Below are 19820 nucleotides of genomic sequence, written 5' to 3'. Positions count from 1 at the left end.
GGAGGTAGATATACTTAAGTGAGTCTCATCTTCCCAAGGGTGGGAAGGGAGGGAAAATACTCGCCTCTTGTCATTACTAAAATTAAGATTATAAGTACACTAACGCTAGCATAATCTTCAATTTTACCACATGACAGGAGGCTTCCTATTTTGCATTTTTTGAACACTGCTGCAGGAAAGATGAGGCTGCCACTGAGTTCGGGCAGAAATAGAAAGTCCGAAAGGTAGATTCTCACAACCAGTCCACGGAATGTAGGATATCCGCAAGTGAAGCTCCCGACGAGAAAGCCGAAGAAGCCGCCGCCCCGCGAACGGAGTGGACTCAGAAAATCTCTTCCACTCCCGCCAGTGATAGAATCCATCTTATCCATCTGGCGAGGGTAGTAGCCGAGACGGGCATGTGCGATTTAACGTAAGACACCGAGAGTTGTCCCAAAGAGGAGACCCGGAGCGGAGATGTGACCTCCACATATCGATGTAGGGTAGACACCATGCAGAGTTGTGGATCTGACGAGAAGACCTTGTAGAAAACCGACATAGAGTCCGATTTCGTACGAAGCGATATTCGAAAGGTAACACCCTCTGGGGAGACCGAAAAGGCAATGTCGAATGCGCGCACATCCGATACACCAGGCAGACACCATGCAGAGCAGGAGCGTCATTTTAGCTGAGAGTTGTCGGAGGGAGAGTCTGACATTATCCGGTCAGTCTCTCAGGAATTGTAGTATTTGGGCCTTGGAGGTCTCTGTAATCGAATGCCCCTCAGCAGTCTGCATACCAGTGGGTCTTTTCCTACGGGAATCCCCATCACCGGAACGTGGGCTGCCGAAATTGCAGAGTGCACAACGTTTAGTGACCGGTAGGAATGACCCACGGAAAAGAGGAAGGAAAGAAAGTTCAGGATGGCCGTCATAGGTGCAGTAAAGGGATCGATGTTCCGTTCACTGCACCAAGAGGACCAGGAATTCCAAGCTGTTAGGTAACATCACCTGGTTCCTGGTGTCCATAAATCACATATGAGATCTCTAGCTGCCTGTGATAGCTTGCTGATCTGCCAGGCACCCCTGAAAGAGTCCAAGCCACCAAGGCGAGACGGTAGTCCAGAATGAGAGGATTAAGGTTCCTTTTCAGATCCGTGAGGAGTGTTGGATAGGATGGTAAGAGTAGAGGATCCATGTAGGACGATGCTAGGAGGTCTGGGAACCAAGGTTTGCACCGCCATAGGAGAGCAATGAAGAGCAGGGACCCGCATTGAGTTTTCAAGTACTGAATCGTCCTCGCTATCATGGTGAATGGGGGAAAGGCATATGCTCCCCTGGTTGGCCATGGTTGGAGGAATGCATCCACAGCCAAGCTCCCCGGGTCTGGGAGCCAGCTGAAGTAGTTGGTTGTCTGTTTGTTGTTGCGTGATGCGAACAGATCCAGGTGAAAGGGACTTCGCTTGTCCGAGAGATGTTGGAAGATCTGTGGGTCCAGTCTCCAGTTGCTGCTGTCCCGTCAGTGGCGCAAGAACCAGGTTCGTTTCTCCCGGGAGATATTCTGGTTCGTTTCTCCCGGGAGATATTCTGTTATGAGGGAGATTTTGCGTGGCAGGCAGAAGTCGAAGATCTTCTACGTTATCTCTGAGAGGAGTCGGGATCGTGCTCCCCCCAAGTGGTTGATGTAGCGGACCGCTGAGACTCTGTCCATATGGAGGAGGATGTACGGAGGAGGATGCAACAGTTCATCCTGTCCCTAGCCAGGCTGCGGATCGCGAACGATCGCGCCAGGAGTTCCAGACAATTTATGTGAAGGTCGTGACCCAACCCAAGAGGCTGACGTCAGATTCCAGGACTATGTCGGGTGTGTTCCCGAAGATGGCCCGGCCGTTCCATGCCTCCATGCTGTCCAACTACCATCTGAGTTCTTCTTTGACCTTCTCCGTTACCGGGATGGTTTGATCGTAGGAAGGGTTTTGGCGAAGAAAGGAGGCGTTGCATCACCCTGTAGTGGAATGGTCCCGGGAAGATTGCCTGTATGGAAGCGGATAATAGGCCTACTATGCGTGCCAAGCTGCGGAGTGGAATGGTATGGCAGTGAATGGCCCTGCGTAGCTCCTTTCTGACGGCTGTGATCTTTGAAGTCGGAAGCCGTAGAGTGCTGGACTTGGAGTCTATCTCGAAGCCCAATAATTGTACCGTTAGGGCTGGAGATATCTCCAACTTCTGGTAGCTCACCATGAAGCCTAGGGACGTCAGGAATTGTATGGTATGTCGTATGTATTGAGTCAGTCTGAACTTGTTGGAGCAAAACAGAAGCAGGTCGTGCAACTACCGGCTTCAGCAGTTTGGTGAAGCACCATGGGGCTGAGCTGAGGCCAAAGGGAAGGCATGTGAACTGCCATGGTAGGCCTTGCCACTGGAACCTGAGAAATCGTCGGCAGGAGAAGTAGAGGGGTACTCACAAGTATGCGTCCTTGAGGTCCAGTCTTGAGAACCAGTCCCCGTCTTGGAGGAGGTCTCTGAGAAGGTGAATGCCTTCCATCTTAAAATGCCTGTACATTATGTATGCGTTGAGCCTCTTCAGATTTATGACAAAACCCCCATTGAAGGGAGCGGGGTCGACCGTTCCTTTTGTCCGGAGCTAATTGTAGCCTGTGCATGTGATTCTGAAGCCTCAAAATCATAGTCGTGGTGTAGGGCTTCAGTGGTTTTCTTGGTTAGATCGGCTGATGCCGTCGTTTTCCAAAAAAGCGCTTTCTCCATAGAGGCGGAGATGGCTTCAGTAATCATACCCTGAAAAGGAGGATAACTTAATAGCATGCACCAAATAGGAACATAAGCAATATAGCCAATACCTACACTAGAGAATAACCTAATAATGCTAATTGAAGGCAACTAAAGAAAGCTATCAGAGGAAAAATAAAGAAAATAAAAATTTAAATTGTCTTTCTGTATTGCTTATGTTCCTATTTGGTACATGCTATTAAGTTCTTCTCGTATGACCAGCTATTATATTAAGTTCTATTCGTGCTGCTGGTCGCATGCCCTTATATGCCGTTCGTGTGCTTGATGATACGAACATATACTTTCTTGTTCCAAGTATGTTGTGTTCGTGCGTACAGCCATTAGACTTAGTGCCTTTCGCGCACTTGTGCGCATGCTCCGATATGCCGTTCATGTAACTAAACACGAAATGCCATATTTTGGCTCCTATGCCTGTCCGTAGGAGGGGAGTTCATAATCCTGCATTCTATCAGCCCGTTATGCGGGCATTTAATTTTTATTTGTTTTATGTTTATTATTTTCTTTTTTGTTTCCTTTCTTTTTTTTCCCCTTATATTCTTTTCCCCTAATATTTTATGCTGTCTCCTCTTCATGGCACAAATGGGTAAGCTGATGATTTAATTATATTTATATATACATATTTTGTGTATTTTATATTAATTGTGTATCTTTGCATACATTTTTGTCTCTTGTTAAAGGGAAACTCCAGTGCCAGGAAAACAATCTGTTTTCCTGGCACTGGAGGGTCCCTCTCCCTCCCACCCACCAATCCCCAGTTACTAAATGTCAGGATCGGGACAGGGATCCAACACGCAGAGTACAAACAGTAGCCAGATACGTATACCGGATCTTAGAATGGCCGGACTAACGTAAGTAGTACCGTATAGAATGGTCAAAGACAAGCCGAGGTCGAGGGTAACAGAAGACAGGTAAGCGAGAGACAAGCCGAATCAAGGGTAACAGAGATAAGCAGAGTAAGGTAAACAAGCCGGGTCAAAACCAAAAGGGATAATAGAATACACAAGCACTGAGTGACTAGAACAAGCTAGAACCACGACAGGGCAATGAGCTAATGAAGGAAGCTCTGTTAAATACCCTGTTCAGAGCAGTTACCACACCTCCGAGACGTCCTGATTGGTCCTGCAGCAATTGACTGACAGGTCGATCCGGGGGAGTGTCCTGATGATGACTTCCTGCCTAGATGGTGTAAAAGGCAGTCACTCCCTCGCGACCGGCCTTGCATGACCGGATAGACCGCGGGGAAGGGAGTCATCAGACCGTCTGAATGGTGGAACAGCTAAGTCTCTACCTCTTTTGGAAAGCATCGTAAATATTGTTCAATTTTCTGGTTGGTACGTTCAGCAGCTCCGTTAGACTGAGGATGATAGGCAGAAGAAAAGTTTAATTTAATACCAAGTTGAGAGCAGAAGGACCTCCAAAACGGGAAACAAATTGGGAGCCTCTGTCCGATACAATTTGAGAGGGTATCCCATGTAGGCGAAAAATCTCCTTGGCGAATATCTCTGCCAATTCGGGAGAAGACGGAAGTTTAGGCAGGGGAATGAAGTGTGCCATCCTAGTAAACCTGTCAACCACGGTGAGGATAACAGTCTGTCTTTTAGAGATAGGTAGATCGACAATAAAGTCCATGGCCAAACAGGACCATGGTTTCTCTGGAACCTCCAAGGGTTGCAGGAGTCCACATGGAAGCGTATGGGGTTGTTTGGTTTTAGTACAAACTTCACATGCAGCGATGAACTCCTCAACATCCCTCCGTAAAGTAGACCACCAGAAGTCCTTAGAGATCAAGGCGTAAGTTTTGCGAATACCAGGATGTCCCGCCATCTTGCTATTATGTAAACACTGTAAAAGTTCCAGTTGAAAAGCAGGAGGAACGAAATGACGACCCGCAGGGGTCTGTTTAGGTGCGAGATGTTGCAACTTAATGATCTCGGCCAGTAATGGAGAATGAATCCTGAGATTCGTATTAGCAATGATATTGCACTTCGGAACTATAGAAGAAAGAACTGGTTCAGGTACAGTAGAAGGTTCATATTGGCGGGATAATGCATCGGCTTTAGAGTTTTTAGAACCAGGTCTGTAAGTCAGTACATAATTGAAGTGAGTCAGGAATAAGGACCAACGAGCTTGTCTAGAGGATAAGCGCTTAGCCTCCCCAATATATGACAAGTTTTTGTGGTCTGTCAAAATCGTAATAGGGTGTAGGGTCCCCTCCAACAAATGTCTCCACTCCTTTAAGGCTTTAATGACTGCTAACAGTTCCCTGTCCCCGATGTCATATCTGCTCTCAGCCCCAGAAAGTTTCCTGGAAAAAAAACCACACGGGTGTAATGGTTTATCTACCGCTAATCTTTGTGACAGAACTGCACCTACTCCTGTCTCAGAGGCATCGACCTCGAGTAGAAACGGCAAAGTCGTATCAGGATGGACTAATATTGGAGCAGAAGAAAAAAGTTCTTTGAGCCTCTTGAAAGCAGCGAGAGCTTCAGGAGACCACGTCTTAGTTTCTGCCCCCTGTTTGGTCATATTGGTAATGGGCGCAATAATAGACGAGTAACCCTTAATGAAGCGCCTATAATAATTGGAGAAACCAATAAACCTCTGAATAGCCTTAAGTCCCTTAGGTAATGGCCAATCTAAAATAGACTGGAGTTTGTCAGGGTCCATCTTAAAACCTTCCCCAGAAATCACGTAACCAAGAAAATCTATCTGAGACTGATCAAAGCTGCATTTTTCCAATTTACAGTATAGACCATGTTGCAGAAGTTTCTGTAATACCGCTCTGACCTGTCTATGGTGAGTTTCAATCTCCCTAGAGTGTATTAGTATGTCGTCTAGGTAGACAATGACACAATCATGTTGAAACTCCCTAAGTACCTCATTAATCAGATCCTGAAATACTGCAGGAGCATTGCAAAGTCCAAACGGCATAACTGTGTATTCATAGTGACCGTACCGAGTATTGAACGCCGTCATCCACTCGTGTCCCTGCTGGACTCTCACCAAATTATATGCCCCTCTGAGATCTAACTTGGTGAAGATTTTGGAGCCCTTAAGACGATCAAATAACTCGGTAATAAGTGGAATAGGATAGGCATTTCTGACAGTTATTTTATTCAAGCCTCGGTAATCGATACAAGGTCTCAGCGTGCCATCCTTTTTCTTAACGAAAAAGAACCCAGCCCCGGCCGGGGAAGAAGACCTCCTAATGAATTCCTTTTCTAAGTTCTCCCGAATATACTCCTCTAGAACCAAGTTTTCCTGAACAGACAAAGGATATACATGGCCCATCGGAGGCATAGTCCCAGGTAGGAGCTTAATTTTACAATCAAATGGCCTGTGTGGCGGCAAAGAATCGGCATTCTTCTTGTCAAATACTGCCTTTAAGTCTAGGTAAAGGTCTGGTATCTGTCTTTCTGTGGAGTGAATAGGAGTCTCAGGTATGTTAACATTAGCTAATGGAGAAACCTTGCATAAACACCTATCCTGGCAACCCTGGCCCCACGAGAGTATCTCCCCTAAGTCCCAATCGATAATAGGGTTATGTTTCTTCAACCATGGGTACCCCAGAACTATGGGAACGGAAGGGGATGAAATGAGCAAAAGAGATAAATTCTCCACGTGTAGGATACCAACATTTAAACTAATGGGTATGGTTTCACGAAAGATAACAGGGTCTAGTAGTGGTCTACCATCTATGGCCTCAACGGCCAAGGGTGTCTCCCTTAGCTGGGATGGGAAATTGTTCTTAATAGCAAAGGCTTGGTCGATAAAATTCTCAGCAGCACCGGAATCTATCAATGCCATAGCCCTTACTACTTCCTTCTCCCAAGTTAAGGAAACTGGTAGCAGAAGCCTGTGATCTTTATAATTAGGAGTAGAGGACAAAATAGAAACACCCAAGGCCTGTCCTCTAGAGAGACTTAGGTGCGAGCGTTTCCCGGACGGTTAGGACAGTTCGAGAGTAAATGACCCTTGGCTCCACAATACATACACAAACCCTCTCTTCTCCTGTACTGTCTTTCCTCCTCAGAGAGGCGGGTATAACCTATCTGCATAGGTTCAGGAAGCAAAGATACCGTGGAGTCAGGACTTGGAAAAGCGGGGGCTAACCTAAAAGAAGGTCTCCGGTTCCTCTCTCGAGTGTTCTGTCTCTCTCTTAAACGTTCATCTATACGAGAGATGAACGAAATTAAATCTTCTAAATTCTCAGGGAGTTCTCTGGTAGCAACCTCATCAAGGATTACTTCAGATAGGCCATTCAAAAATACATCCATATACGCCTGCTCATTCCACTTGACTTCTGACGCCAGAGACCTAAACTCTAGTGCATAATCCACCAGTGTTCGGTTCTCCTGTCTCAGGCGCAACAGTAATCTGGCTGCATTAACCTTTCTACCTGGAGGATCAAATGTTCTTCTAAAAGCAGCTACAAATGCGTTATAGTTATACACTAATGGGTTCTCGTTCTCCCATAGAGGGTTGGCCCATCTCAGAGCTTTCTCAATAAGTAGGGTGATAATAAATCCTACCTTTGCCCTATCTGTAGGATAAGAGCGGGGTTGCAATTCAAAGTGGATACTAATTTGGTTTAAAAAACCACGACACTTCTCAGGAGCCCCACCATAGCGTACTGGGGGGGTAATGCGAGAAGAAGCACCCACTGTGGCTACCTCTAGACCTAAACTGACAGGAGAAACAGGGGTATTACGTATCTCCTCTGGTGGGTTATTGGCATGAGATAATAGAGCCTGTAGCGCAAGCGCCATCTGATCCATTCTGTGATCCATGGCTTCAAACCTAGGATCAGGAGAAGCCAGCTGACTGTTTGTACTTGCAGGATCCATTGGCCCTGTCGTAATGTCAGGATCGGGACAGGGATCCAACACGCAGAGTACAAACAGTAGCCAGATACGTATACCGGACCTTAGAATGGCCGGACTAACGTAAGTAGTACCGTATAGAATGGTCAAAGACAAGCCGAGGTCGAGGGTAACAGAAGACAGGTAAGCGAGAGACAAGCCGAATCAAGGGTAACAGAGATAAGCAGAGTAAGGTAAACAAGCCGGGTCAAAACCAAAAGGGATAATAGAATACACAAGCACTGAGTGACTAGAACAAGCTAGAACCACGACAGGGCAATGAGCTAATGAAGGAAGCTCTGTTAAATACCCTGTTCAGAGCAGTAACCACACCTCCGAGACGTCCTGATTGGTCCTGCAGCAATTGACTGACAGGTCGATCCGGGGGAGTGTCCTGATGATGACTTCCTGCCTAGATGGTGTAAAAGGCAGTCACTCCCTCGCGGCCGGCCTTGCATGACCGGATAGACCGCGGGGAAGGGAGTCATCAGACCGTCTGAATGGTGGAACAGCTAAGTCTCTACCTCTTTTGGAGGTAGAGACCACAGGTACCCTGACACTAAAGGGGTGAAAACCCCTTCAGTCACTTACCTGAGGCAGCGGCGATGTCCCTCGCCGCTGTCTCCCCCTTCGCGCCGCTCCTCCTACTGGCTCCGTCGGCCGGCGGGGGAGACTGATCCTGCCCACCGGCCAAGGAGACCTAATGCGCATGCGCGGCAATTCCGCGCATGCGCATTAGGTCTCCCCATAGGAAAGCATTGAAAACTATTTTCAATGCTTTTCTATCAGGATTTGAGCGACGCTGGAGGTCCTCACACAGCGTGAGGACATCCAGCGACGCTCTAGCACAGGTTTCCTGTGCTATGGACCAGGAAGAGACCTCTAGTGGCTGTCTAGTAGACAGCCACTAGAGGTGGAGTTAACCCTGCAAGGTAATTATTGCAGTTTTTAAAAACTGCAATAATTACACTTACAGGGTTAGGAGTAGTGGGAGTTGGCACCCAGACCACTCCAATGAGCAGAAGTGTTCTGGGTGCCTGGAGTGTCCCTTTAATGAATTTAATGTATTATTGATTGATTTCTTTTCCGACATTTACATTGTGTATTTTAGAGTATTTGTGTAATTATTTTTGCACTAATTAATGTTTCTTATTAATGAATTAAGTGAATTATTGATTGATTTCCTCTCTGGCACTGTTTGCTATATATGCACTTTATTTACTGTGTGGTGTTAGCTTGACAAAGACCTCTTGTTAGGTCGAAACGTTGCTGTTCAGTTTGTTGCAATAAATCTGCCTGCGGCTTTCACATTTGGAGTGCCTGTGAATCTTTCTTATAGCTACTGAAATAATGGCAATTGCTGTTCATGCACAATGGCATTGTTTTTAACTGCAGGGTTAAAGGGAGTAAAGTGGCACATGGCACCCCTATACTTTGTTGGAATGAAATGGTCTGGGTGCCTATAGTGCCCATTTAAAGGCATAATGTTAGAACAATCACTCTAGGTGCAGAAGATTCACACCTGCCTGTATTGCAATAAAGCAAATATTTGGATTTTCACAAAACATAAAACACGTCTAACCCCTATTTAAACATGTGCATGTAATGCTATCATTTAAATAAACTGCCAATTTGGATTATGCAAGATCTGTTTATCTTACGTAGAATGGTTGTCAATGTTACATTCACTTTAATTTCGCCATAAGAGATTATAGTGTTGTTTGTTATGATGAGTTTCTTCTTTGGAATTTTAAAAAGAGGAAAAAATATTTGTTTATATATAAATTGTGATATTTCCACTCCTGTGGTTTGTGGCCCAGCTTTTTTTAATCCAGACAGGGAAATATATTCCCACTCTTATACAAAGTGCTAAATTGCAATTTACGACATATCGGTCTGATTCCAGTCAGCTGTCTATAGAGGCAAGCATTGAAAATCGCTGTTATGTTTTTAACTCATGTGAAACGTCTGTTCTGTAGCTAAAAAAAAATAAAAATCTGACCACCAACTGTTCTGGTGTGTTAAGGGTTTTAGATCCATGTAAAATCAGCTCGAAATTGCTTATTTATATCAAAGTTATGAAAACGGAAACGTACATTTCGAATGATAAAATGTGGACTTGTTCCAGAAAACAGGAATTCTTTTGTATAAAGTATGAGTTTATTTTGAAACAAATTCCTATTAACAACTACCCCTAATCTATCTATGAAATCGCCACTTGCACCAAATTCAGACAAACTGTGATTTGGTTATTATTATTATTAATTATTATTGGTATTTATATAGCTCCAGCTAATTCCACAGCACTTTACAATAAGAGGGGAATTTACCAAATGAGACAATAACAAAATGTAACAGGAACAAAAGGTAGTTGAGGACCCTGCTCAAACGACCTTACAGTCTAGAGGATATATCCCAATGCATATGTCTAATATATATTTTATGAGCCAAAAGGCCAACTGAGTGTCACAAAGCCTGATGCAAGCACTGGCTATGCACTATGCAACAGAAATATAACCAGCCTAAATGTTTACTGGTCATCATGGGAAAAAAGGGGGAGATTTATCAAAGTTGCCTCTTCAAAAAAGTCATGCCAAAATATAAAAGGTTTGGTTTGGTTTCTATGGTGACTGTTCCACGTTTAGTACTTTAGACTGTTTTTTTTAAATGGAACACTTTTTTTAAAAAAAATGGTGCAAATACTTTGCTTGCCAAAGTCTGCCATTACTGCTCTAGAGTAAGGTTAGGCAACCCTCGTCACTCAAAGTCTTGTGGACTACATCTCCCATAATCCTCTTACAGCTATAATGCTTGCAAAGCATCAGAGGAGTTGTGGTCCACAACATCTGGAGTGGTGAAGGTTGCCTACCCCTTGCTCTAGAGCAGGGATAGGCAACCTTCGGCACCACAGATGTTGTGGACTACATCACCCATAATGCTCGTACACCCATAATGCTGGCAAAGCATCATGGAAGGTGTAGTTCAAAACATCTGCAGTGCCAAAGGTTGCCTATGCCTGCTCTAGAGCAACCTAGTAACCTCTGCTTACAGTATTGTATTTAAGATCCACACTTGGTACAAAAAAAATCTCCAGATTCCGATACTTGAGGGTCACAGAAGTATCATGATGTACACAATAAATGTTGTATTGTCAAACGGGAGCACCTTGGATGGAGGCTACTGAGATAAATATGATATGACTGTGATACAGTAACTGAATTTAAACAGCTTTTACAGATTCATAGCTTGCTTTTTACCAGGCATTCAAACAACCTTGATCCCGTTGTCTTTTGATTTGAGTATAGAAAGTTTATTCCCTTTGGTGTGACTTGTTCTGTGATGCCAACCAACTTGCAAGTGTAGGTCAAAATACCAGAGTACCATACCTTTTTCAAAGTTGCCTATTTAAACCTAGATTTGGGATGTCAGTTGCTAAATGTTAATGTCTCATTGTTTGATGAATACATTTGCTAATGTTAGATAACAAAATGCATTTTGGCAATGCAAAGGAGGGAGGCTTTTTAAAAAAAAAAAATGTAAACATCTAATTTTAACAACGTGGGTAGTTTTCTTAATGCTAGCATCTAACCCTACTTCTGACTCTGAGACTGTCTCTACAGGAACAAAAAGCACAATAAATGCTTGCAACATTTTTATTGCTCAGTAACAATAAAGACAGGCGCATTTACAAATCTGTAAATATACAAATAGACTAAATAAATAAAATATAAAAGTATATACACGTAACCTTATATTTCGTAAAAATAAGATGAAATTAGTGAAACAGATGATACATTCAATATATTTCTAAATTTCTTTTGGAAAAAAAATACTTAGATATCCCCCCCCAAAATTAAATCAGCCGTAATGAAAATTGTCTTCACATAACCGACACAATGAACCCACTATGGCCTTTAAGTTCCCACAAAAAAAAGAATGTGAGACTAATTTGCAGCTGTAAATGAGAGCTTAAGCATGCTGTGCTACATCTGATCTTACATCATTTCATTCCCTCACCTAAGCATAACATTGATGTTAGTTTTTTTTTTTTTCTTCAAATATAAGATTTTTGTATGTAAAGATTAAAACAACTGTTCAAAAGTAGATTTGGCATGCCAGTATGACAAGATGAATATATTAAATGAATTCATCTCATTATGCCTATTGCTTAAAGGGAAACTCCAGTGCCAGAAAAACGATCCGTTTTTTTGGCACTGGAGGGTCCCTCTCCCTCCCACCCACCAATCCCCGGTTACTGAAGGGGTGAAAACCCCTTCAGTGACTTACCTGGGACAGCGGCGATGTCCCTCGCCGCTGTCTCCGCCTCCGCGACGCTCCTCCTAGTGATTACGTCGGCCGGTGGGCGAGACTGATCTCGCTCACCGGCCGAGGAGACCTAATGCGCATGCGCGGAAATTCCGCGCATGCGCATTACGTCTCCCCATAGGAAAGCATTGAAAAATCATTTCAATGCTTTCCTATGGGGTTTTGAGCGACGCTCGAGGTCCTCACACAGCGTGAGGACGTCCAGCGACGCTCTAGCACAGGAAACCTGTGCTAGAACCCAGGAAGTGACCTCTAGTAGCTGTCTAATAGACAGCCACTAGAGGTGGAGTTAACCCTGCAATGTAAATATTGCAGTTTATGAAAAACTGCAATAATTACACTTGCAGGGTTAAGGGTAGTGGGAGTTGGCACCCAGACCACTCCAATGAGCAGAAGTGGTCTGGGTGCCTACAGTGTCCCTTTAACCCTATACATACTCATTTGGTATGCAAAGCATAGGCATTGATTCTATGAGTTCTAAATAAAAACCCAAATAAGTTATCGAAGAAATAACATTTGTTAAATCGAGTAATCAATAACTGCAATCTGCATTATTATTATTATTATTTTTATTATTATTTTATTATTGATATTGCGCCATCAGATTCCGTAGCGCTGTGCAATGGGATTATGTTTAAATATTGCAAATAAAATACATTATCGTAAAGCAATTACATTATTTCCCAACTAGAACTAGCCAATTACATAGTTCAGTACTTTCCCTTCTATCTGAAGTTAAAATTTAAAGTACAAATTTATTACAGCAATATATCTTATAATAATGCATATTTTTTTATACAGGGAAGTAGCTATAGTACTATCATTCCTCCCAATATATTAAATGGACAAAGAGGGACACTTTCATTTTAAGGGTGTGAATGGGGGTGTGGCCAGAGGTTGGGCTGTTCTGAGATATTTTAGGTGAATTACTAATAACAATTCATGCAACTGAAATGTAATTTATAACAAGATCAATGTATCTTATTTACACAGACTGATTTGTAAACATATGTATTGTAGTTCAAAGACACATTACTGGGAGTATTATAGTTGTAGAGCTCTGTTATACACTCAGACACACCAACACAATGGAGTGTCTAAAAAAGAGGGACATTAGGATAGAAAAGAAGAATAGAGAGATTTTGGCTCAAGATAGGGACTGTTCCCCCTAAATAGGGACACTTGGGATGTATGTGCGATGCAAACCAATGGAATGTTCTTTGCATATTAACCCAACCTATCTCTAGAATTGACCTATATGCCCTTTGCTGGTTATGGGATGGAGTTAGGTAAAAGCTGATTTAGTAACTGCACAGTATCTTGTTGGTATTGGTCCTTTCTGGGTTACATCTGGTTAATACGGAACACAACACAATATTGATGTCAGGAATCAGAAACATTTCAAATCTCTGATTATCAGCTGTGCACCGTACAATGTGTTAAATGCCTTTTAGTAAGACAGGAATTGGCAGAACATGTTAAAAAGCAATTTGCTATCCGTGCAGTTCTTCCAAACTGTACAAATAGGCACGTCATTTAAAAATGTTAGTAATTTATATTGCCATATGTTAGCAGCAAGAGAGTGGAGAAATCAGTGTTTTTTTTTTTTTGTTTTTTTTTTACTGTACTTGAATACAAATTGTTATTTTAGAAGGAAGATTTGCATAAAGATATAATTAGCAAGCGCTAATTAGCGGCCCAACGTTCTAAACACATACATTCATGTTATCATTCACATTAAAAAATTCTATTTCTACTGCTGAATTTATTTATTTTACCTAGTTCTGTTTTTCTTAATGTCCAGTTCCACACGTTTGGCCATGAATTTTATTTCTGCTTTAGAAATTAAAATTTAGCTACCAGCATTAAAGGAGCACTCAATTACATTTGTTATTCATTTTCTTAACTATATAGTAGATATACTCCAAAAGATAACATGCACGTATTTTATTTCTGTGAGTTTTCTTTGGAGGTATTTGAAGAAAAAAAAAACAATTGCAAAAGCTGCAGATCTGTTATCTGCAGCCTTTGCAAGCCCTCTACTCGTTCTGTCTGTGCTGGGAAATTCTCTATTCAAAGTTTTCTCATTGAGAGAGAAAATATGGCTTTGTAATGCTGGTGTAGCTCATTGAGAAAGGTATGTGTTCTCTAGTCCAGTATACCACCAACAAAAATGTCCCCATCTGTCTGATTAAGAGCCACAGTTATGCAATTCTGCCCCAGTTAGGAAAGTTCCAAATTCTATTTGAATCAGCATTTTCATAAATAGTAAAAAAGTGCTTGTTGTCCTGACGTGCTTTATGTGTATGTAGTGTTCCGTTAAAATCAAATAATATGATGGAAAAGGGACAGTGTAGGTTCTAAAACCATTGCATCTCATTGATTTGTTTATAGTGTTTGTAGTCCCCAGCACTGGCCCTTCATTTAGTGTTAAAACATTTCAATCAGTTTAACACTGTATTACAGTCCCTGGCTTCCCATAGCCCAGCCCTCCTCAAGGTATGACTAAGGCAACAATCACATCAGCATGTCAGCATTCAATCAAGCGATGGCGGCTGTGACAGGGTAAAAGCAGACAGCTGAAACTCTCAGCCGGAATTGCCCCCCACTGCTGCTCAGGTTATTACTCCATCATTAGAACCAACAGCACAGAGAGGGTGGGTTGCTCAAATCTCTTGCTTAGCAGTAAAACAAAAATAATTTAACACTGAAGATAATGGAATTCTGACACTATAACTACTTTAATGAGATGAAGCAGTTATAGTGCCTACAGTGTCCCTCTCACTTCAGCAGCTTAACAAAATTCTATGAGAACAACATTTTTGGAGATATTTGTAAGCACTGAGTTTCTACTTAGCTGGGAAATGAATTGTACGTGAATGGTTCATCTTTACTCAGCATGACAGGATACCTCGCAAGATTCCAGCTGGGACCCAACAATAACTGTGTGAATGTTCCATAACAATGTATGTGTTTTAAAGGGGGAATTGTCCCTGTGTCCATTAAAACCTTATGAAAGCAGATTTCAACATTGTTTGGCCCTCTACACCCTCTTTTCCTGTGCGTCCAACCGTCTTGTTAGAAATGCTTGTCTGTTAGTCCACTTACTGTACAGCACTGCAGAATTTATTGGCACTTAATAAATAATAATAGTAATGCTGTACAAATAGCTTAAAAGTAACAATAATCGTTATAACAGTTGTATCACCAAAGAGTAATAATATCTCTCATTACAAGCACCCATATGTGTCATTTCCATCAATCAACCTCAAAACAGATATGGAGCATTTGGCGGAGGCAAATAATAACTTTTCTCATTGTCATGTTCCTGTGTTAGAGAAAATGAAAGCTACAATTAGTCTCTCCATCCTTCAGACTTCCACCTTGTCTGTTATCTGAACATCTGAAAATATTGGTAAACCCTTCTACAGCAGCCATGATTTGCCTACCAGCCAACTGTGAGTACCAACTGGATCTCCGATACAGAAAGTCAGGACAGCTCCCGTTGTTGCCTTTACTTACATTATTACACAACATTATTACACAGATGTGTAGTGTAAGTCATTTTAAGTCTGTGGGTAGATCTCTAAAAACCTACCGTACACATTTCTTACTTTATACGACACTCTGGAAATTCTTGGAATTTACATTTATTGAAAATTCCCTGACCTGTCAGTTGTCCACGCTAAAAGCTATATTAGCAAATTCAGGGGAAACGGTGACGGTATTTGCTTGGACATCCGATTACTGAATATGTATGATGGTGGACCATTTGTAACTGATAGATAACTCGGGATGTGAAATCATGATTCATTAACATGAGCAAAAATAATTTAGAGAATTTGACATATATTAGTACAAGGTTTGCCAGTAGTAGTTTTCTGCAAGTCATTCCGTGCCATATCCAGACCAGCGATGCTCAGCTGTGAGTAATTTCTTTCTTTTTGTCTTCTCTCGTGGACTTTCACACGTCCATGGAAATTCCACAGTGAATCTTTATAAGAATTATAGAAATTGGTTATGGATGAGATATTAGATGGAAAATTTAATTGGTGTCTCGAGGCAATCAGTCCAAGTCAAAGAAAGTTCAATAAAGTCCTTCAAGTTTTTCTTTGACTGCATCTCCCACCAATGAAAGGCAAAAAACACATATGGATTGATCTTTGAATGTAGAGCCAGTTGTTCGGTCATAACATTCAGTGGAAATTTCACCAGACACTTTAGTATGACATGTAACCAGCATTATTTGCAGCATGAATTTTTTATTTATTTTTTACAAACGTCACCGATTTCCATTGACCAAAAGACTCCATTTGGGTGTGCCTGTATTTTTACAATGTTCAAATGTTGAAAAATTGATTTTGCTACCGTTAAATTTCCACAAAAATCCAGTGACTGAATATTAATTTTACAATTTTTTTTTTTATTTTTTGTTTGTGGTTTAATTTTTAACTCTGACCTATACATTTACATAATGATAATTTAAAAATATATATAAAAAAAAAATCTAATTATAATGATATTAATTAGTAATATAGTAGTAGCTCTATTGGTTTAGCAAAGGGGCAGGGTTAATGTGTATCTTTTTAATCTTTCTCCTTTTCTTCTATCGAACAGGATTTCCAATAACTGGCCCATCAAAGTGCAAACCTTTTCCAACATCCCTTACTGAAAATAACAGAGAGATATACTGAGTCCTCCTGTAGTGTAGTGTCAAATTTAATGCACATTTTCAACAGTCCCTGATATGGATAATTATGGATACAATGGATGGATAGGTAGACAAACAGATGGACACATGGACAAAAACACACATTGTTTCTGTCATGTAATGTTATTTCTAAATATGAGATTAATACAATGCAACACTCAATTGGCATCCTCTAGGAATACAGTTAACATCTGAAAGAGTATATGGAGCTAATTAATATACTCAAATTATCCCTTTATTTTCAACATGTGTAACACCATTCCCCACAGGCTTCAAATAGACAGGTGACCTAAGTGTTTACTGTTTAATGAGTGATTTTATAGAAATCTACATGTTGGTTTTAATCATAAATAAATGAGTCAACCTATGAAATGCGTTGAAAGTTTTATAGGCCACCTCCAGACCCCACTTGGCCACCCACTAACATGTACGGTGATATCTCTAATTGTTTATTGGCATTACATCCTCCTGAATGTTAATCTCAGGAGAAATATTGGAAAAACTGTCCGTGTTACAGGAGAGGATTGCTATTGCTAAGTTAAAAGTCTGTTTGTTATTTATTAGTATTATAATAATAATTGTCCTAAAATAATATTTTAATATTTGTTACATACATTATTTTCTAAAATTACAGAGAGAAAATAGGCATGGGCGTCCGCAGAGGGGGGGCAAACGGGGGCACTTGCCCTCCTCCCCCCCCCCCCCTGGATTTTTCAGCTTGTGCTGCTATTTTTCGTTTGTGTGATAATACACTGCAATACCGGCGCAAGCCAGTAGGTGTGTATGGAGAAAGGAAGCTACAGCTTATCCCTTGACTTTCTCATTTTTCCTGACTGCATCCACAGGGGAGCAGCACAGAGTGTAGCCTACAGATCAGGTAAGTGAGGGATAGGGGGCAGACAGCCTACAGGAAGGTAAAGTAGAAGGAGCAGAAAGGTTCTGCAAGGAGGGATCAGCAAGGAGCAGGAGGAGCAGGAAGAGTCAGCAAGGAGTAGGAGGGGTCAGCAAGAAGCAGGAAGGGTCAGCAAGGAGCAAGAGGGGTCAGCAAGGAGTAGGAAGGGTCTGCAAGGAGCAGGAAGGGTCAGCAAGGAGCAGGAAGTGTCAGCAAGGAGCAGGAAGGGTCTGCAAGGGGCAGGAGGGGTCATCAAGGAATAGGAAGGGGCAGCAAGGAGCAGAAAGGGTCTGCAAGTATCAGGAAGGGTCAGAAAGGAGCAGGAAGGGGCAGCAAGGAGCAGCAGGGTCTGCAAGGAGCAGGAAGGGTCAGCAAGGAGCAGGAAGGGTCAGAAAGGAGCAGGAAGTGTCAGCAAGGAGCAGGAAGGGTCTGCAAGGGGCAGGAGGGGTCATCAAGGAGTAGGAAGGGGCAGCAAGGAGCAGAAAGGGTCTGCAAGTATCAGGAAGGGTCAGAAAGGAGCAGGAAGGGGCAGCAAGGAGCAGCAGGGTCAGAAAGGAGCAGGAAGGGTCAGCAAGGTGCAAGAGGGCCAGCAAGGAGCAGGAAGGATCTGCAAGGAGCAGAAAAGGCCAGCAAGTATCAGGAAGGGTCAGAAAGGAGCAGGAAGGGGCAGCAAGGAGCAGCAGGGTCTGCAAGGAGCAGGAAGGGTCAGCAAGGAGCAGGAAGGGTCAGAAAGGAGCAGGAAGGGTCAGCAAGGAGCAAGAGGGCCAGCAAGGAGCAGAAAGGGTCTGCAAGGAGCAGGAAGGATCTGCAAGGAGCAGAAAGGGCCAGCAAGGAGCAGGAAGGGTCAGCAAGGAGCAGGAAGGGTCTGCAAGGATCAGAACTGGTCAGCAAGGAGCAGGAAGGGTCAGCAGGGAGTAGGAAGGGACAGCAAGGAACAGGAGGGGTCAGCAAGGAGCATGAAGGCTCTGCAAGGAGCAGGAAGGGCCTGCAAAGAGAAGGAAGGGTCAGCAAGGAGCAGGAGGGGTCAGCAAGGAGTAGGAAGGGTCTGCAAGAAGTAGGAAGGGTCTGCAATGGGCAGGAGGGGTCAGCAAGGAGTAGGAAGAGGCAGCAAGGAAGGCAGCAAGGAGTAGGAATGGTCTGCAAGGCACAGGAAGGGTCTGCAAGGAGCAGGAAGGGTCTGCAAGAAACAGGAAGGGGCAGCAAGGAGCAGGAAAGGTCCGCAAGGAACAGAAAGGGATCAGAAAGAGAAAGGAGCAGAAGGGCGAAAAATAAGCAGAAAGTAGCAGAAGGGTAAAGGAGCAGAATGAGCCAAGGAGGAGAGAAGACAGTGTCAGAAGAAAAAGAAGACTGTGTCAAATGGAGAAGAAAATGAGATTGGAGCAGGAAGGACAAGTGAAGTGATCCCTCCACTTCATTCTGGACAACACATCATAAGGCTTTGGTACCTGGGCCTGGCAGGAAACTTTGGACCTTCTCATCTCCCCAGGTAAAAAACATATCAGTGTTAATGTTGTCACTTTGATTTACTGAGTGTCAGGAAACTCAGAGGGCCGCTTGGTAGGGGTGCCGCTGATTGGCTACAACGGTCAGCTGGCACTCTAAGCCAATCAGTAGCTCCCCATTCATAAAAACGTATAAAAAAAAATATGAATCGGGAACTAGCAATTGGCTTAGAGCGTCAGCTGACCACTCAAGCCAATCAGCGGCACCCATGCCTGACGTCAATCTGTACTTCCTGACACTCCGTTTCAGAAGCTGAATACCACTGAGCGACCTGGAGATCTGGAGCTGGAGGAAGCCTTTTGGGGTTAAACCATTTTAGAGCAGTTTAACCCCTTAAAGGAAAGAGAGCACCCAGGGGCCTCCTGGCATTACAGTATTTTCATTTAGATGAAGTTTTTATGGTGAGCAGAATGTTCCTTTAATTTGCTTAAAGGAACACTATAGTGTCAGGAATACAAACATGCACCATAGTTCTAAAAACAAAAGGCTATTCACCCTGGCTTTATGTGATAATGACTATGCTCCTCCCTTTCATGATACTGTCAAAAAGGGGCCAAGCATGGATGTCATTACAATTATGCCCCCCCTCCTCCCCCCCCCCGGAAAAATTCCTGCGGACGCCCATGCCCTCATGGAATGTATTTGCTACAATTTAGCCAGTGTTAAGCAGGCAGAGGACGAGCTGTGATGTCCTGTAGACCTTTTTCCTTTCAAGGTATCACAATGGCATCATGCTGTGT

The sequence above is a fragment of the Pelobates fuscus genome, chromosome 4 (genome assembly GCF_036172605.1).
Source record: "Pelobates fuscus isolate aPelFus1 chromosome 4, aPelFus1.pri, whole genome shotgun sequence".
Lineage (NCBI taxonomy): Eukaryota > Metazoa > Chordata > Amphibia > Anura > Pelobatidae > Pelobates > Pelobates fuscus.
Note: the sequence above shows the minus strand (reverse complement) of the source record.